The sequence below is a fragment of the Papio anubis genome, chromosome 4, assembly GCF_008728515.1.
Source record: "Papio anubis isolate 15944 chromosome 4, Panubis1.0, whole genome shotgun sequence".
Taxonomy (NCBI): Eukaryota; Metazoa; Chordata; class Mammalia; order Primates; family Cercopithecidae; genus Papio; species Papio anubis.
The window spans coordinates 9,198,824-9,205,838 of NC_044979.1; the positions used below are offsets into that span (position 1 = coordinate 9,198,824).

Sequence of the window (7,015 nt, forward strand, 5' to 3'; positions counted from 1 at the left end):
ATAATTTATTATTTGGATTATCAAGGAAATATACTTTCAACATAAATACTAATAATATAACTTCTTTGAATCTCTCTAATGTGCCTCACAGGATTTAACAATATGTAAAATTACATATTACAAAGATTAAAAACTTGGGAAACACAAATAAGCATCAACAAAAAAGTAAAATTACCTATAATGCCACAAGCTAAACAAATGTTGGTATTTTGATGCCTATTCATCCAAACTTAGAATTAAGAATCAAATCTCTTCCTGGGGGAAAAGTTCAGCTAATCACCAGTCACTTGGTGGTCTCCTATCAGGCTTTCCATCTGTTTGTCCTCCTATATTCACTTAGAAATAATCCTACTCCTTTCCTAAAAATAAAAAAGGAAATAGGGGCTAAGGAATTCAGTTTTATCATCAGACATTTTCACTTGTTACTCTCCTATTTCTACCCAAAATAATTCTTAAAACCACGTTTGTATAACTTTCTTTCAGATAGGATGAAGGAGTTTGTGTCATGCCAAAGAGAGCTAGAAAAGCCAGTTTAAAAAGGCAATTCACATTTTAGAAGCATCAAGAGAGTTGCAGAAGCAGCAAGGACTAGAAGAACTAAAATTCCAGAGAGGAGAGAACCTTTTGGAAGTGAGTTGATGGACTGCAGTCACATTTTAGCTGGGAACATTTTCCAATCTTGGGTGCAGGCTGATAATCTGCTTTAGGTCCAAGCTTGGGGCTGCTGCTGAAGTACTGGGAACCCAGTGAAACTTTTGGTGGTCACTCAGGGTTGCTGTGACAAGACTGTAGACTTGGGTGACATTAAACATATAGCTGTTTTTTACCTCTAGACATTTTCAGAATTCTAAAACTATATGGGGCAAGAGATTATAAAATTAAGGAAAATCTCTGGGAAAAAGAACAGAATTTATAACAATTTCATGGTACTAAGAAGATGAAAATTCATGGGGTAGAGAAAGGGGAAAGAACACACGAGGAGAGAGTGAAAGCCCTGAAGAAAGTAGTGAATTGACACTGAGGATCTGCAGCCACTGTTCCTCTGGGACACTTGCCAATTCTAAGCCCAACTAGAGGCTGAGCTCCCAATGTTGGCACCAGCATACAGATGTCAGGAAATAGGAACACCAGAGGAGCTTTTAACAGTAGTGCCATGCTGGAGCATAAAAATGGAGACTTTGGAGCCTTTAAATACACAGCTAGTTTCACCCTTCAAGAAAATTACTGAGTTGTGAAGCTCCATGAAGCAAGAATCTAGAAATATAAACCCAAACTCTCTAAAAAGAAGAGTGGATTTCTCTGTATTTGAGAGTTGAGAAGACAAAGACCTGCCAGGTTTTTTATTGCAAACCTCTTAGGGCAGCACTCAAAAAGTGGGACAAGCCACAGATAGAAGGAGGATTACCAAAATTACATTTTCATTTTTCTTAGCAGGAAAGACCACTCATTTCCTTACTGGTTTAAAATCATCAGCCCTCCACTCTGCCTTCTTTCAACAAAGAAGAAACAGAAGCAGAAGAAGGAGGAGGAGGAGGAGCAGGAGGAGCAGGAAGAGAAGGAGGAGGAGGAGGAGGAGGAGGGTGAATTTTGTCTAGTAGACAATAATTTTATTGAGAGCCTTTATTCTTTTAATACACAATGTCTGGCATTCAATAAAGATTACTAGGTATATCAAGAGTCAGAGAAATATGAACAAAACCAAGAGAAAAACAGACAGTAGAAGCAAGTGATCTAGATATCATAGAATTTAAAATAACTTTGATAATATATTTAGGAAAACAGGAACATAGAAAAAACGTGAGAAAAGTGTGGAGAATTTCACATTCTAATTTGTATGAAAAAATTCCAAGGAAATTCTAAAACAAAAATTATAATATTTAACATTAAAATTTTAATACATGCATTTAACAGAAAGTTAGTCACAGTGGACCACTGGATTAGTGAACAGAAAAACAAATCAATAGAAAAATATCTAGACCAAAGCACAGAAAGGTAAATAATGGATGATAAGAAGAGGAAAACAGAATATAAATGGGAAACAGTTAAAAGTTCTTAACATGTCATTGAAATTCCAAAAGGAGGTAAGAAAGTGAATGAAGCAAAATCAAGATGTGAAAGGATAGTTGACAAACATTTTCTAAAACTAATGAAAAACATCAACCCACTTATTTAAGAAATTCAGTTAGTCAAAAGGAAATAAAAACAAAGGAGAACAGTAACGCTGTCTGTAGGTGATGGAGGAAAAGACAGAAAACAAAACATTCTAACAAAACCAAAAGAAACCATGTCTAGATATGTTATCATAAAACTGATTTTTAAAGAGACAGGAAGAGGTTGGGCGCAGTGGCTTGCACCTGTAATCCTAGCATTTTGGTAGGGCTGAGGTGGGCGGATCACTTGAGGTCAGGAGTTCAAGACCAGCCTGGCCAACATGGTGAAACCCCATCTCTACTAAAAATATAAAAATTAGCCAAGCCTGGGGCACATGCCTGTAATCTCAGCTACTTGGGAGGCTGAGGCAGGAGAATCACTTGAACAAAGGAGGTGGAGGTTGCAGTGAGCCAAGATCGTGCCACTGCACTCCAGCCTGGGTGACAGAATGAGACTTCGTCTCAAAAAAAAAAAAAAAAAAAAAAAAGAGAGAGAGAGAGAGGGAGAGAGATCTGAAAAGCAGTCTGTAAGGAAAAAAAAAAATCAGATTTTACAATCAACAGATGCTTTGCCAAAAGAAATTATGGGAGCCAGGTGACATGAAACATTATTTTTATGGTGGTGAAAGTAAATAACCCAATTACTTTAAATAATATAAAAGTATTTAAAACTCCAATTAAAATATAAAATTTTCAGACTGAATGAGAAAACAAAACCACACTACAAGTTGCTTAGATGAAGCTTAAGCATAAGGTCACTTATAGTGGAAAGTGAAAGTATAAATAAAAATATACCATACCAACAATAACCAAAGAGGCTAGTATAGCAATATTAATATGATGCAAAATAGACTTTAACTTGGTAAGAGTTTCTACAGATAAAGGGGATATTTAAAAATGATAAGTAGGTCAATCCAGCAGGAAGCTATTATAATCCCAAATCTGAATGCACCCAAAAATATAGTGTGAAAATAAATAAAACAAAAATGGATAGAACTAAAAATAGAAATAGACATATCCTCAATCATAGTGGCAGATTTTAACACACCTCTTTCTGTAGCTAATAGAACAGGCAAATAAAATGTTGGTAAGCGTATGAAGAATCTGAATAATACAACCAAAAGACATGACCTATTTGATATATAATGAACAGTGCACCATACAATAGCACATTTTATATTTTTAATGCGCACAGAACATTTATCAAAGTTAACAATATTTGGTGATGTAAAGTAAGTTGCCACAAATTTGAGGATTGAAATCCTAGAGAATGTTTTCGGACTATCTTGTGGCTGAATGAGGCTAGGTTACGAGAAACAGAAATAACTAGGAAATCCCCAGCCTCTTGGAAGCTAAACAATATACTTCCAAATAACCTATAAGCAAGAGAAGAGATCAAAATAGAAATTAGAAACTATCTTGAACCAAATGTTAACAAAGATATAACAAATCATAATTCATGTGGCACAGGTAAAGTCATGAATTCACGCTCTTTCTTGTTTGTTTGTTTGTTTTTTGAGATGGAGTCTCGCTCCCATCATGCAGTGGTGTGGTCTCGGCTCACTGCAACCTCCACCTCCAAGGTTCAAGCGATTTTCCTTCCTCAGCCTCCCGAGTAGCTGGGATTACAGGCATGTGCCACTATGCCTGGCTAATTTTTGTATTTTTAGTAGAGACAGGGTTTCGCCATGTTGGCCAAGATGGTCTCGAACTCCTGATCTGAGGTGATTCACCTGCCTCAGCCTCCAAAGTGCTAGGATTACAGGCATGAGCCACCATACCCGGCTGAAACTCACACTCTTAACTGATCAGATTATCTGATATTTAGCCTTGTTTTTCTTATGTCAGATAACTGATAACTGAGTATCAGGTAACTGATATTCAGTCTTTTTTCTTTTCTTATATCTTCCACTAAGAGTATGAGTTTTAACAAGCATTATATCTATGCTTATATCTAAATGTCAAGAAAAAACCCAACAATTTAACCTTAAATTAAAAAGAAATAACAAACATCAGAGGAGAAATCAATGGAATAAAAAACAATCATACAGTCGGAGAAAAGCAATAAAACCAAAAGTTGATTTATTGGAAATAATAAAACCAATAAACTCTAGAAACACTTAGTGCCAAGGCTGTCTGTCTCATCACAAAGTTCAACTTATTTTTGGATAACAAGGAGAAAGGATAGGCTACCATAGACACTCGAAATGAGAAATATCAAATGTGTGTGTGTGCACATGAGTTAACTGTTAGAAAAACACTTTCTGGATTATTGGAAATACAGAAATATATATATACACACACGTAGGTAGAATTTGGTAAGTAGAACTCATTCCCTAGTGTTCTTGTTAACTAATCAGGGAGAACCATTGAACTTAAGCATTTTATCCTCCCTGGCACCATTATCTCAGGAATAGAAAAATATCCCAACAAAGGCTAATGTGAGAGTATAGTGTAGCAACTAATTCCAAGTTTAAGAAGTTCTCCTGACATCTTTCAAAAATTCCCTGCAGCTATCACTGAAGTAGCAATTCATAACACAAGAGATGGGGAAATGTGAAACCAAGAAGAATTGCAGATTGGCAATTCTGCCTTTTCATTTTTCAGCAATCTCAGTTATTCAGCAACAAGAGCTGAGTGTTTTGGTGTAGTCATGGGGACATCTGCACATTCCATCTGTGTCTGGAAAGGCATTGTAGACATCTGAGCTTTCCATTGTATGTCTTTGAGCTTCCCAATGCCGTCAGACTCAGCTGGGCCCTTCTTGCTGCTCTGTAACAACAGCTGGTCTCTAAAAGTTTTGTCCTTCAGTGGGAACTTTATTCCAAGAAATGACACTTGAAATATTTAACAACAACTACAGCACAGACACTGACCAATCAGAATGAATGCCAGCCATAAGCATCCATTGAATACCTACCAGGTGAGTAAGCAGCCTTGAATCCGGGTGATCAATTACTCAGTTACTTTACCCCTGAGACCCTTGGGCTCCCAGATTGTCAACCCTAAACAATCAACTGGATTTCTACTTTCTGCAATCCCAATCATGACAGAAAGTCCATCCTACACTCACCCCATTTTCTTTAGGATCCTTTTTCTGCAACCCTCTTCAACTGCAATTTTTATATCTGCCTAGGTACATCATTACAGAAACTGGTTCTCTTCAGTGAAACAGATGAGACGGCCATTGTCTATTTGTCAGGGAGCCTGGGCTTCTGAAGCAGTGGGGATCCAAGGAGACCCAGGCAGCCTGGCTCTCAGGAAGTCACACTGGTTAGGGAGCCACCAGACAGTTCCTGCCAGCCCGGGAATGAATGCTAAGCTGTCTCTGCCTCTACAAGTCACTCAGTCTTCATGCATATGTCAGTCGGTGGCACTGGGTGGCCAGAAGTGCCAGGAAGACAAAGAGAAAGTGGCTTTTTTCTTCAGCTTTGGGGGCCGCAAGCAGAGCCATGTCTTCCACTGTGCCTCACACAACTGGGGATCCTCAAAATGTGGACAGAGGGTTCACAAGGTGGGGAAGAATAGGAAGAAAAAAAAAGGAAACACAAGAGAAGTGCTCACCAAAGAAAAGCAAGATAAGACCGATCAGGCCTGCCCAGCAGATCTGGGCAGGTCACGTGGGGCAGCAGGAAAGTAGAGAGTAGCACGGGACAAACAGACCTCCTTACCCTCTCGTCCTCCTTGCAGGAAGAGTCAGCTGCAGGGGCCTCAGGAGGTGAAAGGAAACTGTGTTTGAATACCCTGGTCAGTATGGGAAGAAATTAGTGTAGTTAGGGAACATATGAATTTGAGTCAGGGACCTGTGGATTGTCAATCAAATGCTTTACTCAAAAACAACTAGTGTTGCTTTGAACATGCTTCAGTTCTGAACTTTAATGCAGGGAGTCGAGTAATCACTCGACTCATGGCCTGCCACTACCCCTGGCTGACTGTGCCATTGCGATTGGTCACCTTCCTACCACGCCCACAGCTTCATTCCGACTTCTCCTACCTTTCCCACACTCTCCCACCTCGACACCCCTGGCCACTGCCTATGCCTGAAGCTCAGCACCCCACATGCCCTCAGTGATGGACTGAAGGCAGGCACTAGCTTGAACATCACTGATGCTTCCCACCAGGATGTTGTATAGAATGACATGTTGTTGTAGGTTCCAAAACAATTTTCCAGCCACTTAGAATTATTGGATGTTAGAACAGGTATTAACAGGGGATTATGCCCCAAACCACCCCCAAAAGTAGAAGTTCTCTGATTCCTCCTCAGTCCTACTAAATTGGAATTTCTAGGGAGTAATCGGTATTTTTGATAAGATCTGTCAGTAATTCTGATGCCAAGTCAGACTGGATGACCTCTGATTCAGCCTGTCCTGCCATAATATAAACTTCAAAGAAGAGCAGCTAATTAGAACTTCTGAAACACATGCAGGTTATTGGTGAATTGACCATGACTTGTGCCAGCAAGATGAAGTCACCTGAGAAAACTGACACAAGCTATAGGAAGGATGGTGGTGAGTGACAAGCAAGCCTAACATCAGGAAAAGAGAACCCACAGCTAAGTGGCAGTAGGGGGCACCCGGATTTGAACCGGGGACCTCTTGATCTGCAGTCAAATGCTCTACCCCTGAGCTATACCCCCTTGCCTGGTGGACATTCCTCCTTAGCATATTTCACCTGTGTTGCCACACCCAAGGATTCTATAGTGCACTGTAAATTGTATTCATTCCCAGCCAGCTTATGGAAATTGGCAGCCCTACCACAAATGACTAGACACTGCTCTTCAGGCCATGAGTTCACTGCTTCACTCCCCCAGAGAACCCCCATCACTTCTCACTTGTCTAATGGCAGCTTTCTACCTTGTAGCCACA

General features: G+C 39.5%; 1 non-coding gene across 1 annotated transcript; it reads right to left on the reverse strand.

Moving 5' to 3' along the window:
- Window positions 1-6,714: 6,714 nt before the first annotated feature.
- On the reverse strand, window positions 6,715-6,786 carry TRNAC-GCA. Its single transcript has one exon. It is a non-coding gene; the product is annotated as a tRNA-Cys (tRNA).
- Between the last annotated feature and the right edge of the window lie 229 nt (window positions 6,787-7,015).